Source organism: Lepidochelys kempii, chromosome 5 (genome assembly GCF_965140285.1).
Source record: "Lepidochelys kempii isolate rLepKem1 chromosome 5, rLepKem1.hap1, whole genome shotgun sequence".
Taxonomy (NCBI): Eukaryota; Metazoa; Chordata; order Testudines; family Cheloniidae; genus Lepidochelys; species Lepidochelys kempii.
Genome location: NC_136384.1, coordinates 52,655,646 through 52,668,180, shown reverse-complemented (window position 1 = coordinate 52,668,180; position 12,535 = coordinate 52,655,646).

Sequence of the window (12,535 nt, the reverse complement as noted above, 5' to 3'; positions counted from 1 at the left end):
TCCACAAATTCTGTTTCTGATGCAAAATATGGAATAAGCAGCCACAGTGGATGGGAGCTGAAGAAATAAAACTACTGAACTCTCTAGCCTGGGATGCTTTTACATTGCTTTGCTAGTGAACAGCAAACCCCGCTAGGCTCTGTTCACTCACAGCCACCAACATGTAAAGTCACACCCAGCTGAATACACAAATGCTATGCCTAGCCGTCCATGAATAGATACAGTGCAACACCTGCATATCCCTCTGTCCCAGCCTTGCCCCCCAGAAATGTGCATCTTGTATTGTCTAGTGAGCTACTCAACAGTACAAGTTCATAATTAGTCAATCATTCCAGCAGAGGGTAATAAATATGCACCAGCGCAGTTGACCTAAGTAGAGATTTCCCACACATTGTAATCAAATAAACTGGTTTATATAAAACAGTAAAATAAGTTTATTAACTAGAGAAAGATAGATTTTAAGTGATTTACAAGTGATAAGGTAGAAAAGTCAGAGTTGCTTACAAAAGAAATAAAAAGATAAACACACAAGCTAATTCCTAAACTTTACCAAGACCAATAAGTTTAAAAGCAAAAAGGTTTCTCTCACCCACAAGCTTTCCACAATCTGTACTGGATGGAAAAATAACCAAGCCAGGACCACTGTCCCCAGTTCAATGATGTACCATTGTTTTTCAAGCAATCTTGCTGCCATGAGCAAAGATGGGGGAGGAGAGGAATCTAGAGGCATTTTTCCCCCTTCTCATATTCTGATCCTTTGTACTGGAAAAGTCTTTGCGTGGTCATGGGGTCAGGCAGTTCCATGGTGTACATGAGTTGCCAACTGTCCTCCCAAATTATAAACTTCTTGTTTACAACTTCCCTGCTGATGAATTTCCAATTAAGCAGGTAATGGCCTTTTAGCACTTTGCTAGTGTGCTACTTCCTGGACACTACAATGCAAATAAGTGATGGTCACATAAACACCACCCTATACCGGAAACCTACTGACCACTATACTTACCTACATGCCTCCAGCTTCCATCCAGGACACATCACGTGATCCATTGTCTACAGCCAAGCCCTAAGATCCAACCGCATTTGCTCCAATCCCTCAGACAGAGACAAACACCAACAAGACCTCTATCAAGAATTCTTAAAACTACAGTACCCACCTGGGGAAGTGAGGAAACAGATTGACAGAGTGAGACGGGTACCCAGAAGTCACCTACTACAGGACAGGCCCAACAAGGAAAATAAGAGAATGTCACTGGCCATCACGTACAGCCCCCAGATAAAACCTCTCCAGCGCACAATCAGTGATCTACAACCTATCCTGGAAAATGATCCCCGACTCTCACAGGCCTTGGGAGGCAAGCCGATCCTCACTTACAGACAGCCCCCCAACCTGAAGCAAATACTCACCAGCAACTACACACCACACCACAAAAACACTAACCCAGGAACCAATCCCTGTAACAAACCGCATTGCCTTCTCTGTCCCCATATCTACTCTAGCGACACTATCATAGGACCCAACCACACCAGCCACACCATCAGAGGCTCATTCACCTGCACATCTACTACTGTGGTATATGCCATGATGTGCCAGCAATGCCCCTCTGCCATGTACATTGGCCAAACCAGACAGTCTCTACGTAAAAGATAAATGAACACAAATCAGACATCAGGAATGGTAACATACAAAACCTAGTAGGAGAACATGTCAATCTCCCTGGGCACACAATAACAGATTTAAAAGTAGCCATCCTTCAACAAAAAAACTTCAAAAACAGACTTCAAAGAGAAACTGCAGAGCTACAGTTCATTTGCAAACTTAACACCATTAATTTGGGTTTGAATGGGGACTGGGAGAGGCAGGCTCACTACAAAAGCAATTTTTCCTCTCTTGGTATTGACACCTCCTCATCAATTATTGGGAGTGGACTACATCCACCCTGACTGAATTGGCCTTCTACATTGGTTCTCCACTTGTAAGGTAACTCCCTTCTCTTCATGTGACAATATATATTTATGCAGGCATCTGTAATTTTCACACCATGCATCTGAAGAAGTGGGTTTTTTACCCACAAAAGCTTATGCCCATATAAATCTGTTAGTCTTTTAGGTGCCACCGGACTCCTCGTTGTTTTTGGGGTACAGACGAACACAGCTACCCCTCTGATACAGTGTGCCTTTGTTTTTGAGAAAATGGTCTGAGGGCGTGACCCAGAACTACAGCATATTTTCAGTAACAATCATATAACAAGATCTCGTAGCTCCATATACAATGTTGATACACACATTTTAACAGGACAGTGGTGTTCTGTAGATTATGGGTTTCCAAATGATGCCTCACAAGGCATACTTCGTACAAAATATATCATAGCCATATAAAAAAGTGGTGAATATGAGGTGTCGCAGTAACAAAGAATAAAAGAAGAGCATCACAGTTTGGTTTCTTTGCAGAATCTTTCTAAAAGCTTTCACGAGATGTCAACCTCTTTACAGGGCAACTTGTTATACTGGAGCATGAGAACTCTGGCCTTGAGGAGGGTCAGAGAAATGATGAATTACATAGGCACAAATTCCAGGAGGCTCCTTCTGTTTTTATACATAGCCCATACATTCAGTTAAAATACTGGCTTCTTGAGGACTGAACCAGCTCAGATGCCTGCAGAATGAATGAATCTATCCTGGTTTCCACTAATTTCTTTCCTTTGTTTTGAGAGCAGTCCCTTGTGGGCAACAGGAAAGCTGGGCTCAGGACCCACTGGTGACTTCTGCTAATAAGTGACTATTGTATGTATTGTTATAAGGTAAAAAAAAACATGCCATGGCCTGGCTGGAATAAAAAATATGGAAATAATCCAAGTTTTGGATGATTGTTCTTATAAACCAAAATAAAGAACTGTGGCTTACCAATTATTTATCCATTTCCTTATCGGAAAGAAAAAACTGGACTTTGCTGAGAAATTGCCTGGTCTTAAGGAGACCACTAAAGGCTTGTTACTACAAACTTTGGGATCCTTTGAAGAGCTTTTTCTTACTAACAAGATCCTATATGCTAGGATGGAAGGAGAACAGCTGAAAAAAAGCTGGAGACACAACCACCGCAATTTAATAAGGGATCCTATTCTTTATAAGTCATTTTAGCAAGGAAAAGTATGGTAGCCTTCCTCCCTCTCTCCCCTCCCCCAGCTTCCGTTCCTCCTCTGTAACAAATATGGACCTCTGAACATGTGGAAACAAACTGTACATCTCTCATTACTAATACACTAATAAATACGACTTGGCACTTGTGAAGTTCTTTACATGTTCAACACACTGTACAAACATTGATTATATGCAAATAGATATTGTAACAGGCTACCCCTCCTCCATTAACCTTGTTGTAGGTGAATCTGAGAGAGCAGCTGGGGAAATAGGGTTGAAAGAAAAGTGTTTATTGTGGTGGATGTGGCAGCCTGTCACCAGATCTAGAGAAGGCAGGTGCTGTTTTGTGAGGGCTCTGGCTGAATAAAGTTTGTTGGATTCTATTTCCCTTTCCACAGGTGCAGTAGTTAACCCTATCACAAATTTGTCCCACTAGGTATAAGGGACCAGGTCCTGGGTGAAGAAGTGGCTCAAACTTAGCTCTTTTATATGGCTCCATTTGCTGTAGTATCCGAGCACCTCATAATCGTCAGTGTATTTATCCTCACACACCCCTGTTCAGAGGTAGGGAAGTACTATTTTCCTCATTTTACAGCTAGGGGACCTAAAGCTCAGAAAGGTCAAGTGACTCGCTCAAGGTCACATGGGAAGTCTGCAGTGGAGTAGGGACTTGAACCCAGAAGTAGCCCAATCTCTAGGCTAGCATCCAAACCACTGGACCACACTTCTCAAGGTGAACTCACCCCAGCCAAGACTAGGATGATACTGGTTGTAAAGGGAAACTGCCATGATGAGTCAGCAGAACATCCTGCCTGCCCTCCCCTGAAGGCATCTGCATAAGTACTCATTAGTGAGAGCCAAAGGGTGTTAAATAAACAAACACCTGTTATTGTTGAAAGTTTGAGGCCTTCGTTATATTACTGAGATAGAATATGTGATTTTTTTACTTAGTTTTGGGACAGCAACAGTGTAAACTAAAAGAGAAGTGATCTAGCTTTAGAACAGGGAACGTAAGAATGGCCGTACTGGGTCAGACCAAAGGTCCATCTAGCCCAGTATCCTGTCTTCTGACAGTGGCCAATACCAGGTGCCCCAGAGGGAATGAACAGAACAGGTAATTGTGACGTGATCTATCCCAACAGGTGCACATGAACCGGTGCTTAACTTGAGTTGACTGAACATAGAGAGAGAATCAATAAAATGTTCAACGTAATTTTAAATATCATGCTTTTTTCTCGAAACCAGAAGCTACACTCAATACGACTATTCAGAATGCTGCTTCCAATACACCAGCAACAGAGTGGGAAGCAAGAACACAAAGCTAGTTTTTCCAGGTAATTTTGTTTTGTTTATACAGAACCTTTAAACCAAAGTATCTACATTTTGGGTTGCTGGACGTGGTTGTAAATGAATTAGGGGGGAGGTGAAATCATTAAAGAGAGTCTGCTTTTTTTAAATATACTTTATCTGTGTGATGCTTATGGGGATGTATGCTGACCCAGACAACAGTAGTGTTATGTTAGATGTAAGGTTCATTTGGTTAATGGCCATTTATAAATAATCAGGATACGTGCTTGGGAAGATTAAGGCATCATCTGGTTCCAGAATATTTAGGAATGCTGATGGTTTGGAAAATATTTAGCAATCCTCCTCTGCATTTCTAATCTCAGAGGGGTCATGATTTTAGGGAAGGGCTGGTTGGATTGTGTCAAGTGATACAAAACTGAATTCTATTTATTTAGATGGGGCCATGAGAAGGAACAGAAATCTTCAAAGGGTTCAAGAACTGCCTGAAAACATCAGAGCCTTCCTGTCTGCACTGCCAACAACATTTAAAGGGGACTGGCCATGAAAGGGAATCAAGCAACACTGAAGACTTGGTGCATACAAGCGTACAAACGCCTCCCATTGGAAGGGAGCCTGATTGCTCAGGCTCAGTTATGATGCTATATATTACTGCCTGTAATAGGATCACTTCCTAAAAAGACAGGTAGGTTCCTGACTGATAACCAACAGCACCTGGGTATGCTTTTTAGACAGTTATGGAACCCATACCACAATGGTGCCACAAGGGAGAGTCCTTCAATTTGCTAAGGGAGCCTTGAGCCAGGCAGGTATTATACATAAATTAATTAGAATTCATATTCTTATTTCAGTCACTCCTAGGATCCCCTGTGATGGACCAGGGCCCTATCGTAATAGGCACTGTGCAAACACACTGAACACAAAGATGGTACTGGATGGGTCAAGAGGGTTATGAAAGTGTATGTATATGGTATGGGTTGACTTCAGTGGAGCTTTGTTGATTTGGCCCTGAGTGTATAAAGACTTGAGAAATTACTTAAGAGTCTATATTAGTCTCAGTTATTAGGGATTTATTAGAAATTGTGCTGGTGATGTATGTTGTGGGGGATTAGCCACCATATGACAGATGCAATCTGGGAAGGAGGCCTGGATGAATTGGTGCTGGAGTAGTAGTCCGAATATTAATGGCCTTGAACATGGGATTGATTTCTCCCCTCCACCTTCCTGTACGCTACTGGATCCTTTTGGCCAGTATGTAGGTATAGCACTAACTTGCATTAATAAACTTGTTTTATTTGCAGACTTTTACTTCAACAAATGGAGACCACCTTTCCAAGTTATTAGATGGGTAGAATGGATATTAAGATCATTCCTTTATTTGAAATTAGTCTGCTAGAATGAATTTCAGATTGCTCTGTTGTTGACCATAGAAGAAAACCTCTGCTGGGTGTAGAGGCAGATGCACAGTGATGTCTCTTGTGCTTTTATTTTAGTTATGGGATGCTTGGGGTGAGTAATAAATTTTTATCCAAAAAAAAATTTCAAATCCATTTTGTTTAATTTAAGGAATGGGGTACTGTTGAACCATAAGAATCTTAGGGAGGTTACATAGGACTAATCAGACTTGGTACAGATTAACCCTAATCTCTCTCATTGAATACAGTTAGGAAAAGGAAAACATTCGTCTCCCAAGGGGAAAGAGGAGGAAACATGAGAACTGCCTAAAAGATAGTACATCTAGCAGTTAGAAAAGGAGACTGGATTCCATTCTCTGCCACTGAATCATGTGACATTTGCAAGGTCACCAAACTGCTGTACTTAATCTGCCAATAAAATGGGTGTGATAATAATTACCACATGGTATTGTGAGACTTGCTGTGTAAGTCATTGTGAACATCTCTGGTGAATGTTGCTGTGACATGTACAAGACTGTATTGTTATATAGTTTGCACACTCTCATGACCAAACCCAGGAATACTCCGGGTTTCATCTGCGAATTCATAATCTCTCTCTCTGCAGTATGTCTTCCCTGCACAGCAAGCTTTGCTATCTGAAAGCAAAGCAAATCAAACAATGGGACTGACAACAGGCTGTCCAGCATTCACAGTGATCAATAACTTGTTTCTCAAGGTGCACATTTAGAGAGATTTAGTTAATAAAGAAATTTTAGGGAAGAAAATCTAGGCTAGTCACACCCTCAAGCCCCAGTCCTGCACACATTTTACGCACGTAAATAGTCCCACTGAAGTCAGACATCACTGAAGCCAGGGATACTTGCCACAGTCACCTACATGAAATTAAGCACGTGCATTAAGTGTTTTCAATATCAGGGCCCTGCCACTTTCTGATTTCAGAGGGACTCTGCAGCAGTGCTGGGGTCTGTCTGCATGGAGCAGCTTGAAAGTTTGGAGCCTGGGTTAGCAGCTCATTACTATGCAGAATGTCCTCTGAAGTGGTACATTTTCTACCTAGCACATTTAGATGTTAACTGTACCTGCAGATTACGGGCACAGTGTTTGTGTACAGGTGATTTGGAATGGACACAATTGGACTTTAAGCAAAATTAAAATGTATGCCATATCTCACAGTGTTTCCACTATTAGAGAGTCAAGTGGGTGAGGCAGTATTGGACCATCTTCTGTTGGTGAAAAAGACAAGCTTTCAAGTGAACAGATTTCAAAGTAACAGCCGTGTTAGTCTGTATTCGCAAAAAGAAAAGGAGTACTTGTGGCACCTTAGAGACTAACCAATTTATTTGAGCATGAGCTTTCGTGAGCTACAGCTCACTTCATCGGATAAATTGGTTAGTCTCTAAGGTGCCACAAGTACTCCTTTTCTATAAGTGAACAGAGTTTTTCTTCAGGTCAGTGTTTTGCTAGACAATAAATAAAGAAGTAAAACAAACAGTACATTATAACTTGACTTCTGTTTAATGTGGCCTAATTATCTAAGGAGTAAAAATGCATAGTAACTGTTGCTTGGAATATGTGACAGTCTTCATATGTGCTGAAAATTAGTTCTGCATTCTATAAAATTATTGAATGTAAGACCTTTTTAATTTCTAGATGCAACTGTCAAAGGTGACCACTAGAGGGCTGTCATGTTCTGAATGAACAAAAATAATACTGTTACAGTACAGACATAATTTCACTGTAAGATACCTACAAACTCAGTATTTGTTGGGGTTTTTTTTTGTATACAGTTCTCATAACCTTTAAGCAGTGTTTATCCTTCTAGGGGCTTACAAGAGACAGGCAAACATGTGAACAAACAAACGAAGTCACTACATAAACAAATACAATTCTTCAATTACTTCCACATAAATGACTATAGGAATATTATGTAACTCACTAAGCAGACTTCCAGCAGAACAGGAGTTCCCCTTTTATTACAGGAAAAATCTGCCTTCCATGAGCTTTACACGATCGCTTCCCCATGCATGCTGACCCATTAATCTCTCTGATTTTAGACAAGATTGTACTTACAGATATATGTATCTATTTAATTGCCACTGTAAAACTTATGAAGGACTTATGTAGAACTTAAGAAGGAAGCCTAGATCATACTGAGGCCAGAGTTATTAATCTGGAGCTCAAGTGACATTTGAAGAGCATTAATTTTTGTGTAATTACATATGCATATTTAATCTGTTCAATCAGTGGATAGGGCATTAGACTGAGATTCAGGAGACTTAGGTCCTATGCCTACCTCTGCCAATGACTTGGTATAGGCTCTTGGGCTTCACATCTGTCTCTGTTTTCTCTCCCACCTTCCATCAGATCTGTTTACATTGTAAGCATTTTGGGGGCAAGGACTGTCTCCTACTCTGTTTATACAGCACCTAGAACAAAGAGGCCCCCATATAAATTGGGGCCTCTAGGAGCAACTGTATTACTAACAGTAATGTGATAAAATAATACTGCTGACAGAAGGTAATAATTTACTGCAAGTAATTTGAGGTGGGTGTTTGTTTGAATTATTATTCATTATTTGTATTACAGTAGCACCTCAAGGTCTCATCAGGATTGGTCTGCATTGTACTAGGTGCTCCACAAACACAGAGTAAAGGGTGATCTTTGCTCCAAAGAGCTCGGCATTTAAAATCTAAAAATAATTCAGAGATTTGCAAGGCCACAAGGCCATCTAGCCTGACCTCTTGTGTAGCACAAGCCATAGAATTTCACCCAGTTACCCCTATATTGAGCCCAACAACTTGTATTTGGCTAAAGCGTATCTTCCACAAAGAAATCTAGTCTTGACATGAAGACATCAAGAGATGGCGCATAAATAGATCACTTCCAGTGGTAGCTTGTTCTGGTGGTTAATCACCCTCACTGCTAAAAGCGTGTGCCTTATTTCTAAGTGGAATATTTGTCTGGTTTCATCTTCCAGCCAACACTTTTCTCACTAGACTGAAGAGCCCACTAGTAGCTGGAGTTTTCTCCCTGTGAAAGTACTGCTGTTATAATCAAGTTGCCTCTCAATCTGTGCAACAAATGGATGGAGGATGAGAGTAACAGGGAGAGGAACACAGAGTCTGTATTTTTCTTTACATATTTTACAATAATGTATAAAGGAGATGGGGTGACTGTTGGAAATGTTCATAGGGCAACAATCCAACAGGAGGAGCACAAAACCCTGTGGAGGGCCTGCGCAGCATTGCCAACCCTTGCCGTTGGAAAATCATGTCAGACCCCCAAAAACCATGAGATTGGCTTAAGGATTTTCAGGTTTCTGAGTCTCTAACGTGCTCTCAGGTCACATTTTCAACCTTTCCTCTGCAACCACAGAGGCTGTAAACTAATTTTTTCCTTTAACGAAGGCTGAGATGTTCAAGCACTTGCTTGATTTCAGCAGTTGAGGCTCTAAGAAAAACCTCTGATATCATGAGTGTCAGGGTTAAATCCCAAGAGCTGGTAACACTGCTATTGCAATGAGCTTTGTGAGATCAGAACTGACGGCAAACTAGTATCCAGTATTATAGAGGCTGGATGCCTCCTGCAAGGTGCTGGTCTCCCTTATTTCCCATTGACATCATTAGAGTTGACATCTCTGAGATGCACAGAAACCAGTCCCTCTCTCCAGCAAATAGGGTCCTAGTGCCAACTATCGCTAACTTTCCCCCAGGAGCCTCTACACCCCAGCACCCTCCCAGGAGTCTCCTCCCTCGAGGGACCCCCCTCAATTGTCCCCTCCCAGGAGTCCCTGCCTCTCCGACCCCACTTCTTATCCCTGCCAGTGAGAGTCTATCCCACTTTCAGTCCTCTGCACCAAAAGAAGCCACCATGCTTGCAGAAGGGTGAGGGCCCAGCATGCAGAGCAGGCCCCAAGTACCAAACATGCTCTCAGCCGTGTGATGTGTACAGTAGTAACAAGATCACTGCATAGCCACATGTGTGCACAGCTTACACTGAACAATAGTTCCAAGTGGTGGAAAAAATGGCACAGTACATCTTTTTACCGGCAACCAGCAAGGCTGAACAAAAACCGGCCAAGTGGCAAACCTAAGTCAGTGGCACTGTAAGGGGATTCAGGGCTTCACAGGAGGCAGCACCTGGAAGGGTTGAATTTCCAGTGTGTCAGGCTTTTGGAGGATCTTGAATGCTGACCAGCTCAGGAGGAGGTCATGTTGGTTTAGATGCCGACAGCATACAAGGCCCCTACACATTCTGTTTCTCCACTTAATTCTCTACTGTGCCATGAATTTCCATCCTAAAATTCTATCCCAGGCATTTGTGAATGGATGGTTTCTACCTTGCCCTGCACTCTCTCCTGAAAGTAAATTCTCTAATGCTGATACCAGCTGGTTGCTGGCAATGATGAATTGCTGTAATATCTCTTCAGGTAAACTAGTAAAATAACCAGTGTTAATTAAGAGAGATTAATTCAAATTACCAAATCAAGATTGGGTTTCCATCAGTGCTTTCCAAGAACTCCATGCACCCCACTTTCCTGCAGGATACTCAATGATAACACACAATCAGTGAAGTACAAGATCCAGAGAAAGTGATAACTGGCTCCGTGCAATTCAGAGTGATGTGTTTTTAAGGAGCTATTTGTACCTTTGCAAAGCAAGCAGAATCACTTTAAAGGTCATTGGGAGCTTTGCCGTTTTACATCTCCTGAAGATGTGGCTCCTTGTTTCTGACAAAAGGACAGCTTTGTGAGAATCTCACAATCTCCTTTGTGAGACTAGACAGAGCTTTAAGCAGAGTATGCCAAACCTGCACTAATACTGTTGAAATTGGGGTTGTCAACCCTCCTGGATTGTCCTGGTATCTCCAGGAATTAAAATTAAGCTTTAATTAAAGATCGTGTCATGTGATAAAACCTCCAGGAATACGTCCAACCAAAACTGGCAACCCTAGAAACTTGAAATGTGTACCTTTAAAAACCAAACCTACCATGAAAATTAGCTTTTTAAACATGATTTCTTTAAGGGACTGGCTGGCAACCCGATAGTGCAGGCAATTATGGTAGGTCACCTAAATCCTGAGAGAAACACTATAGATAAAACAATAGAAAAAATCAAGAGCTGCTGTACAGCTCTGATCAGGCTCATGAAGGAAAAGGAAAGCATCTGAAGAGGCTGTCAGCAATTCAAGTATGATACCCTCCTTCACAGGACCAACACTGCCAGTGTAAAGCAGAGGAATTGGAATCCTGTGTGTTTAGATGTTTCTTTCCCAGACATTAGGGTTCAGAACCTAAGAAGTTCTCAGGGTAAATATAAGAAGGAACACTGTGAGCCACCTAACGGTGGTCCATAGAACTGCCCTATAGTCTTCCAATAACTGGTGCCCAAATAGGAGTGCTAATGGTTTTTGAAGGAAAGTTGACTTCTGTATTGATTATTTCTTTTAACAAGTAACATAGGTTCCAGAACCTTTGAGGGCCTGGGGTGGAGGATATGAGCAGTCATCTTAAAGGCTGACCAGTTCCCCATAATAAGACTACACTCCTCACACCAATATGATGCTGAATCTAAACAAAGCAAAGTAGTCATCTGGAACCCAAGACAGAAGAACTAAGATTGATTTTGTTAATGAAAAGTGGCTCATCAGGACACTTTTTACCAGTGACCCACTGAGACCAAATGGATCCTTCCCTGTAACGTGCACTTGAACACAGCTCCACAAAACACTATTATTAACGTAAACCCCAAGCCGTTTAGGGGTTTTGTCCACTTGAGAGACTGCCTTTCCACTGGGCAATATTCCCACAGGTGTGGCTGATGTAGTTTCACTGGAGCCCCAGTGGTTTTAAGAGTGAAGGAAATGCTAGCTAGGGCATTTTCCTTGATGAGTCCTCAGTTTTGGAACTTCCTCCCCACCTTAGTTCCAAAACAATCCTAATCTGTTGACCTTCAAAGCATGCTGTGAGGCCCATCTATTTACCAATACTTTTGTAGTGAGAGGCCTGATAAGAATTGGCATTTGTGAGTCCAGGAGCATTGGCTGGATATGATTTCATCTCTGGCTGGTATCGTCTGGTTGTGTGGTTAGACGAAACTGTTTATCTGGTGGTAGTTTGTTGGTTGTTTTTTTAATTTGGGCTAAGGTGCTTGAGATAGATGCTTCTGAAATATTCTCTATACATCTAAATAAATATGTTGGGTTTATGACTAAAACCACTCTTTACAAAATCAGGCACGGAACAGAGTTGGTTGCAGATCTGAAGGGCCAATACATTCCAATAAATACTGATGTCTATTACTTTCTTGAATACAAAGCTTCTCATCTGATCATTGTGCATGGAATCTAAAAAGTGAATGCTACAGGTCAAAACTTTGCAGTCTACAACCTTTGGGTGCTATGTCTAATTAATGGACCCATATCTATATATCCCTGACCTTGATTATCTCCTCTTTGATTATTCCTTTAGGTATCTATATAAAATTCCGATGACAGTAGACGATGAATTTTCCACAAATAACAATAGCTTACACATTACCTGAACTCCCTTAGACTCCTGCATAAGGGAATCCTTCTAGATTTGTGGATGCAATTATGTAAAGGTTAAACTAGAGTAGATAAAACATATGACTGATATTGATTTGCTGATCCATTTAATTCAGTGTAACCATTGACTCAGA